This window comes from Zophobas morio, unplaced genomic scaffold (genome assembly GCF_036711695.1).
Source record: "Zophobas morio isolate AGI-343-1 ecotype UQ-CSIRO unplaced genomic scaffold, CSIRO_AGI_Zmor_V1 ptg000334l, whole genome shotgun sequence".
NCBI classification, from domain to species: Eukaryota; Metazoa; Arthropoda; class Insecta; order Coleoptera; family Tenebrionidae; genus Zophobas; species Zophobas morio.
In genome coordinates, this window is record NW_026972438.1 from 102,379 (window position 1) to 112,144 (window position 9,766).

The following is a 9,766-nucleotide window of genomic DNA, read 5'->3' on the forward strand; positions in this document are numbered from 1 at the left end:
TGAAAAATTTTCTTTAATTTAAAAGTTTATATTAATTGAAGCTAGCAAGAATACATATAGAAATAATAAAAGAAATAAGTGCCGTAAGAATTAAAGAAAATCTATGATAAAATTTTGTAATTAGCCCATACACTTACTAAATTTATATATGAAATTTTAAGAAAAAATTTTATTTTTATTTTTTATTAATTTATGTATTATTTGTTTTTTTAAGTTTTATAAAATATTATTTATTATTATTTTTGTAAATTTTATATTTATATATTACACAACTTTTTTGAATAAAACACTACTTAACAGCTTATATGAATATATAAAAAGTTGTTGATGCGAGTATTATGCCGAGCATTATAAGCGGAAATTTAAATGCGCCAACGATTATGATTGCTGAAAAGTATATTATCTTGAACGAGATTGTTTACATTTTTATTAAATGTTTAATATCATAATAATTACACTAATATGACTCGTTGTAGTTTTATAAGAAATGTGCTTTGATATTAATTAAATGTTAGGAAAAAAAATTATTTTATTGTAAACTTCAACATTATATTTAGCTTCAATAATTATATACAAATAAATATTTATAATTTAAAAAATTTAAATATGAGTATATATAATACTTTAAAAACAGATAAATTATATTTATTAAATAGTGCAAAAATTTATTATAATTCATTTTATTTAAATATGAAAATTTATTAAATTATAAACATAATCTTTTTATAACTTTTTTTAAAAGTTGAAGAAAGTAAAAATAAATTTATAAAATCTATAATATAATTCAATATACAAACAAACCTTTGGTAAATTAGAGATAATAAAAATCTAGAAAAAAGTTTATGAACGTATAATGATAATAAAATTATATTTTATTTTTATACGTAAAAGTAAAAGTTAGAAAATAAACTTGAAAGTTTTATAAAGAACGATTTCAGAGTATTTTTTTTAAAAAAGTACAATAAAAAAGTAAATTGGTGGAGCCAGCGTATCCATTTTTAAAATATAAAACATATTTAGAATAATAATTTTTTTTTTAACTATGAGCAGTAGTAAAGGTAAGTATGTACTGAAAATTTTATAAATAGTTAACTGAAAAAAAAAGTTTAACCTACTGAAAAAAATAAATATCTCTAAGTAAAAAAATTTATAAAATTATAAAATAAGTTAATATTTATTGATAGTAATAGTTAGTAAAAAAAAAAAGAAAAATTCTAAGAAGCGAAAATAAATAACTTATACTAACTAAGCACTTCCAAATTCGCTATATACTATTAATAACTTATGCTATAACTTGCTTTTTTGTTATAGTTTAGTTTAAATTTTAGGCTGAATTTTAGTTTTGGAATATATGAAAAGTTTATTAAATAATATAATTATAACAAAATATTCTTATAGTACCTTATAAAGTAAAAATAAAGAATATGCTAAAAATTATTATTACCAAAGTTGGTTCAGAAAGTTTTGTCAACGATAATTTCCTTCTCTTATAAAAGTTTTTATATTATTAATTAAAAAAAATTAATTTTTTTTTAAATTAATTTGTTCTTTATAATTAATAATTTAATAATCATTAATTTTTTAGTTGAAAACTAAGTTTTCTGCTAATATAGTTTTACTAAATCTTTTAAATAATTATATTTTTTATATAAATAACATGATAACTAAATATTGAAACTTTATTAAATTTTTTTTATTAAGTTTGTATGTATAATGTTATGATTTCTATATGATAAAATGTTTCAAGTAAACTTAGTTAATATGATACAATATAGTATCAAAAAATTTAAGAATTTCATTAACAAGTGATGCAATCCTAAACTTTGGATTAAACTAAATTTATAAGTAATAAATAGAAAGTTAGTTAAAATTTAATAGTTTTAAATGGGTATTTCTCTATATTTCTTTTCAACTTTTAACTTATGATTTATAATTATTTTATATAAACGAAATATCCTTACAATTAATTTATATTTTATATAAAATTTTTAAGTAAAAAAAATATATTTGTATTTTTAAGGTTGGCGGATTCAATTAGAGGACTTCTCTTTCTCTCACCTATGATGAATGCGAAATATTACGTTGCACCCAACTGGAAAACGGCACAAAGATAAGCAATAATAATAATAAAATTATAATGTGTTTAGCATAGTAAACTACGTTAACACTAAAGATTACAAGTGGCTTTGGAATTTTAAATCATTACTGATTATACAAATTATTAAACACTTCTAGTTAAATAAAGTCAATAGGTGTCACTCAGAAATTCGCTTATTTAAGAATAATTTTTTTTGGCAGTCTACTAAAATTGCAATTTGGTGGTTTAATAATGGAAGAATTGATATATTAAAGCGTATATATTTCTTGTTTGCAAATAAATCTAAATTACTTTTACTAAGACATGTAAAATGACTTATCAAGTCTTACCAATTATAGTTTATGATAGAGCACTTCACCGCTAAACCAACTTAAGCCCCTTTTTAAACTAACATCGTATCATTGCAAACTGCAACAATATTTTTTGATGGAATAACCTTCTTTAAAATAGACTTGAAAACTTCGAATTAATAAAATAAAATGAATATTTCACTATGTAACTAATAAGTTAATTCGCATAAATAGATAAAAAACATTAATATAATTGTAAGGTAAGCTTGCATTCTTATGCTGGATGAGAATACTCCTGTAGTAAAAATATATACATAAAAATTAAGTTTATAACAGCTACTTTACTTTTCCACAATTGATGGATAAAAGTTGAGAGAGCACATAATATACGGCAAAAAAGTTTAAAGTACTAGAAATAACTCTTGAATTCATACTATAAATATATATTTATTGCTTTTTTTTAATTTTAAAAATTTCACAAGCATAATCTAACTTTTTCAATTATAAACTTTATGAAGCTCACAACACAGCTAACGAGGGTCACGAAGGAAGTAAGGTTACCTGTTCCTAAATAATAAAAAGGTTGCTCTACAGATTGCCTTAAATCTGGGTTCCATTAAATTTTTTAATTAATAACTAATATAAAACAAAAAATATATACTCATTTATGCAACATTATAAAGCGAGTTGGTAAGGATAACAGTATAATTATGTAGCAAATATCTAACTAGTTGTGCTCGACTCCCTACACGTTAACTACGAAGTACAAACTGTCTTTCTAAGAATTTTATTAGTTATAAAAGAATATTCCTTTCATTTCTTTTTGAACTTTTCTCAATAAAATTAGTTTCCAACTTCACAAATCTTAAATATTACTCGTTTTAATAATAAAATTTGTTACAAAAAAATAAGAGAGTTGATACTAAATATAAGAAGCTTTGGAAAAATGTTTTAGATATAAATGGGTAATATAGTGCGTGCTGCAACCAAATTTCTTATGACCTATGTCAAGAGTAATGTTTTGCCTAAGAGTTTAATCGTATACATTACAAAGGTCACATTTACCAATTAATAGGTATATTAAACTAACACCATATAAATTTTGAGTACGGTTTCAATATATTTAAAAAAGAGGTGGGCGGTTAATTCTGAAGTAAAACTCTTTCCAGCTATAATATAATTATTTATTACAAATAAAAATTGTAAATTAAATCTTTCTTAACCCGACTTGCGCTTTCAGTCTTCGCTCTTGGGGAGCTAATGTTTTTAGAAACCAGACTGAAGCTCAACAGAGACTTTAGCTCTTTGTAATTACTAACTTCAAAAAAGTACATCTGTGCTTAGTAAAGCCTCTTCTTTTTTTTTATTTCCTGAAATGAAAACTTTAGAGTTCACTTATACAAACGCGGGTGAATATATGAGCCTTTAACGTTGTTAATATACTAATTGCACAAAGAATTGAATGAGGAAATAGCTTAAAGATAAACTAATAATAATGAATTAAAAGTTATTAAATCTTTAAATTTTAAGATATAAAAACATACGAGATGGGAGAGAATGACAGTCAGTGAGGTGCTTCTGTTGTCCTTTGCTTCAACAAGTCAAATATATATGTAACTCTAGATAAATTTATTTATTTTTGACGGCCTAATTAAAAATATCTTAATGAAGTTATGGTGACTTAGCTCTTAGGAATTGCATAACTAATTTTATAGTGTTTTTTATGATATTAATAAGCAAAGTGGCAGACATTTTCTTATTTTTTAATAAGGGCCTTATATCCTTTAAGTTATAGCGAGTTTACAACTTTTACATGGTTTTTTCTCTTAAAACTATGATTTTAAAAGGAGTAATTTTTTTTTATTGAATTAATGACATATAAAAGAGGACTACTGGATAACCTCATAAAGTAGAAGCATTATAATAATTTTTAAAGTAATGAATGGCTTTATCAAACTATTAAAAATAATATAAAATAACATATTTTATAAACTAATTAATAGGATAAGACTTTCCTCTAAGTTTTAACTTTAGGATGTATAAATTTCTTTTTAGTCTATTAAAAAATAAAAAAATTAACAAGTGAGGCAAGTTTAAAGCGCTTTTAAAAAAGTGTGCTCACGTAACTAGTTTTGCATACAATAATACTTAAAGGCAATAAAAAAGTATGTAATATACTTAAACTTGTAAAATATATTTGATTAAGGTTTATGCACCCTTAATAAAAACATTTTAATACAAATAAACAAGTAAACCATCTGCTATGTTCATAAGCCTAGTGTTAACTAACAACTTTTTTTTAATTATGATTCACTTTTCAAGTGCACTTAATTATATACTGGTATGCTTTAAAATGCAAAGTGGAAGCCTTGACAAAATTATTAGGGGTGTAAAATTTAAATCAGGGCTCTACGTATTAAAAGAATTTATTATATATGTAAGAAAAGCTGACCTTTGATAATAATAATAAAAATTTACAATTAGTCATTATTGTGCACACCTCACTAGCATCTATTTTTCGTTTAAAAAATTTTAAAGAACTGTTAAATTTAAGCCATGTTCCCAACTATTGTGGTTATGAACGTCCATTAATTTTTTTAAAAAAAATATTACAGCTATTTCAAAAGACTAAGGGATAGCTAAAAAAAGCATGGGTTAGGGTACTTACCATTTGGTCTAGAGATACGACTAAGAAAGAAGGTCTCCCCGATTGTCTGCTCCCCAGTTAAGACATATATCAATATTTCTTTGAGCGTTTAATGAACTTTAAAATGCCATAACGCGGCCGCATAGTGCTAAGCAGTGCTTTAATTTAACAACCTTACTGGTATTACTACTCTCGCTCGGCGCGGGAATCTCGTAGAGCAATCTCCTGTCAGCTTTACAGTTCGCACTATGTGCATGACAACCTGATTCCCAAAATCCGATATGTTCAAGCTGACCATACGATCAGCCTTGCGTTGTTATAGAACCTTTATTTAATATGGTAGCATTTATAGCGTTATTTAAAGTGCTGGCGAAGTGAGGTCGTGAAGGGGGTTGGTGGTTAACTCTACGAAACATATTAAAGAGAAAACGCCATTCTTTCTTCTGTAACTCTTACAGACTTGATTCAAGAACTAATGTATATAAACGAGAGTGATATATTATATTTTGTAACAAATAAATATAATATAGGTTATTTAAATTTAAAAAGAGCTTAAATAATTTACTTGATTGCTGTCGAGCGGCAGGAGTAGCACAAAGCTCACTTCCTTATAAACACTGACAAAAACAAATCGCAAAAAGAAAGAAACTATCAACAAATTTAAAAAATATTAATAAGGATTGGGGTGCCGCCTCTAATAACGTATAACAAAATTTTACATCCAATGCAACTTAAATGCATTTTATTATAGGTAATTTAATAAATATAATTCACAGTCAAACTATATATTCCGAATAATGTGATATGTTGCAACCCCGGCAAAATAAACAAAGAGAAATATTAGTTGTATATTAGTTGTATAGCTAATATTTTCTTTTTTTAAGTTTTTCGTATTAGTTTTATTTACCCCCCTCTCTTGGTAGTAGAGTTATCATATATTTTTAGCCGTTTGGGTATATGTAAGTCCGCATGATTTGAAAGGGACATTCTTAAATTTCGTAAAACAGGTGGCTCGCTTTTGAGCTTCGTAAGCCCCGACTCCTCTGGGTTCTAAAAAGTCATGGTAATTTTGCAGGGGGGTACTATATTAGGGCCCAACCTCACGCAAGTGTAAAAATTTATTAAGTGACCTCCTTTCATCAGCTATAACTATAAGCTTTTCATCAGACATCCCTTATATGATTAATTGGAACTGTGCCCTCAGAAAGACAATCCTTAATTGCATAAACCACTTCTAAAACTAGGAGGCCCTTAGGAGCACCAAGAGAAAAAATTTAAAATAATAATTAACAAAAAATAACTATCGTGGAGACCATAAAGCGCATACTGAACGCTACAATACCGGCGCTCCACCAGCTGATGTGAGCCAAAAGCACGAGGTCCTCACACGATAAGTAGCCTTTCATACCCTGAATGTTTCCAGGCCGTCATAGTCTACGCTTCTTTAAAAGTGCATAAAAAAATTTTGATATTCCTTTCGCAGCGCAGACGCTTCTGTGTGTAATGTGGCAGGAAACACCTGGAACTGTAATATAAAAACTTCAACTAATAAATTTTTCGCCAGCCAATATCAAGTTTAAAATTTACTTAATTGACAATATTTAAAACATAAACATAAGGATGTCTTAGTGATTAGTTAAACTTCGAATTTTGCATTATCTTTTGTTTACTTTCGTAAAATATATATATAAAGATTAAAAGTCAAAGGGGTAACCTTTTCGATTGAAAGCTGTTACGTATCGTGTCTGTGATCACTTTTGGTTGAGAGCTTGGGTATTCGAATTTTTTGACTCGATCGAGCACCTGGAACTGTCATTTATAAATAAATCGTGTAACTGGTTTTTACCTCAACCAACTTCTTTCCTTTTATATCCTTATGAGTTTTTTGTTTACCTTCTTATTAAACTGTTAAACTGCTACTAGCTACTATAAATCACTTGTTTTCAAGAAAAACACTCGCGTAACCTTTTGATAGAGGATACGATGCATGCGGGCTTCATGTATTTAAAGTTTATTTGTAAATGTAGTTATTGTAATCAGATTGTTCAGTTTACGTTAAGGGATTTTGGGCAGCTAGAAAACTTATTTATAAATTGAAAGATTAATGTTGGTTTCTTTTATTTTGTATGAGCGTACTTTAACTTAGACGCACCCTGATGTTCAAGATTGCTATTAATAAAGCTTTTTTTGGCAGTAAATTATAAACAGGAGTAAAATTTCAAAAAAATCAAACTTCTCTTGATTTAATTTAATTTAGAATACGTTTAATCTACTGATATAGTTACCATGCTTAGTTCATTTTTAGACAAAAAGTTTATGCGTCATCCGGCAAAATTTTCTTTTTCAACTGAGTGCTTTAACTTGGATATACACCTTACGCTGTACGTTATTTGTTATGGAAAATTTGAATTGGCTCAGAATAATAAAATTTGTCAAAAATAAAACTTGCGCTTTATCATGCTGGATGACTGTTTCTTTATTATAGGTGTATAATTTTTTAGTTGAGTTAAAGTCATGATCTTTTGAGTGCTGGAAAAGTAATAATTAATACTATTAATAAGGCAAGTTATGTTATGTTTTAATTAAAGCCTTTTGTTAGTTCGACTTTCGGATGCAACTAGGGCTAAACCGGAAAACAAAACAAGTGCACCAAACCACCATAAACAAGGAAGGAGCTCTCCATAAAAGAGCCATCCGAAAAGAGACTAAGTGATTGCAACAGAAGAATTTGTTAGATTTCATAAGTAAATTGCTTATATAAAAAGAATTAACTGTTATAAGAAAGTTGACCGAGAAGTTTATAATAAAGGGTTCTAAAGAATTAGCACTTTTTGCCAACGATTTAGAGTAAAGGGACCACATGAAACCGTTCAACAAAAGTGAGAGGCCAAAAGTAAGACAGTAAACAATTTTTAACACCTTATAAATTTATGACATAAAAAATATTATATTTATAGAAAGTAGTGCTTAAACAATGTGTGAATTGCTCAGGTTGTTCCCAAAAAGCTTTAGATTGATGAGTGGAAATAATACTTCTTCAAGAAACTTTATAAAAAAATATATAATAAACCTAAACTAATAGAAAACAAGAAAATATAAAGTTATGTAATCATGATAATAACCAAACCAGTTTGCTTAATACACCAGTCAAAGCTGCGAGGAAACCGGCAAGAGCTGCTAAAGTTGCATTGCTACTAAAAAGTAATGTCATATCTTCTACTTTTTCTTTTTTGAACCTACTTGGATTTTTAAAAATGAATAAGAAAAAATTAAAAGTGGGAATAAGAAAATGTTTAAAGATAGTTTTAGTTGACCTTAAAAAGTATATACCTACTTTTGAGAAGGGACCAGGTAAACGAGAATACTTAAAAAAAAAAGAACAGGAAATTATTGCAGCGTATATATATTATTATAAAGGAGTTTGTTGCAACATAGGAGTTAGCCTTTTTATTTCTATCGAAGTTATTTTATTAAGTTATAACCGTTTTTTAGACGTCCTAGATAGATTTAAGCCTTTATAGTCGCTCGTTCTCCTAGAACATAGATTGATTAAAGTTGATAATAGTGTTTCAAACTAAATATGTAATTTTTTTGTTTACAGTTCTTTATAGATGCTTGTTCTCTTCAAGCATAGACTGCTTAACGTTGGTGTTTTCCAATTTGAATAGGTAATTTTCTTGTTAACTTTTGTGGGCGCTCGGTGGCTTTCAGTAGTCGTTTAATTTGGTTCCTAACTTTTAACTTTTAAAAAGCCTAAAGGCAGGCTTAGTTAAGCTGGCACTTACTATTAAATTTTTTTTATAAATTATTTATTACTATTTTTAACAATGAACTTTAACTTAAACAAATAGTGGTTTTTTTTTAATAAAATAAGTTCCTTTTCTTCCCTCTAACTCTTCTATATAATGTATTAATTCTGGTTTTTTACCAGAAAAACAAACATTCAGTCTTGTAATTAGTGGGGTAGGTTTATAAAACTAAAGTAGCAAAAAGCCAAATATACAAAAGACAATAATTATAATTAAACGTTACAGAGGCATAGTAGCAATCTTTATACAGTGAATACTATTCTTCAATTGCAACACTCCTGTTATACCCGAGAAAAGTTTAGGATTGTAATTGGAGGTGAAGTTTTTTGTTCAAATAAAAACTACTTTTTTTTTTTTTGTGACTTTTCTAATTTTATAAAGCCAAATGCAAATAACTTTCTTACGAATCCTCCAAAAAAAAACCATTTACACAAATTAATAAATAACTAATATATATTTTAAAAAAATATTGGTTAAACTAGTAGTTATCTTGTGAACCATTGTAAGCTTATAATTAGTAAACTTTCTCAAAATGGTCGACACAATTAACTTGACAATTTTTATTTATTTTTTTACATAGGTTGGGTATTTATCTAAAAACAAAGTTTTTTTTATAGTTACAAGAATGTAGACACTGCAAGGTAGTGAAGGATTTTTCAAGAGTTCAAACGCCACAAAATAAAAGGATAGACTTTTTTTTTAAAAGTCCAAAATCCTTTAAACCGCATCTAATATCCTGCGAGTACTTCCTACTATAAGGCATTTATTAGAAGGAAATATACTGTCTATTTGTAGAAAAACGTATATTACATATGAGTTAATTAAAATATATATTAAAGTGTAACGTAGTGAAATAATATTATTGCATAGAACACCAAATTGTAAAGAAAATGAAGAAAGCAAGAAGTAAACGCTTTTATAT

General features: G+C 26.7%; 2 long non-coding RNA genes across 2 annotated transcripts; both read left to right on the forward strand.

Annotated features, from left to right (window-relative positions):
- On the forward strand, positions 1 to 2,132 carry LOC135120058 (uncharacterized). The gene is made up of 3 exons (XR_010278486.1): positions 1 to 116; positions 322 to 394; positions 2,021 to 2,132. It is a non-coding gene; the product is annotated as an uncharacterized LOC135120058 (long non-coding RNA).
- Positions 2,133 to 7,595: 5,463 nt separating this feature from the next.
- LOC135120053 (uncharacterized) lies at positions 7,596 to 8,189 on the forward strand. The gene is made up of 3 exons (XR_010278481.1): positions 7,596 to 7,744; positions 7,801 to 7,928; positions 7,993 to 8,189. It is a non-coding gene; the product is annotated as an uncharacterized LOC135120053 (long non-coding RNA).
- Positions 8,190 to 9,766: the final 1,577 nt, after the last annotated feature.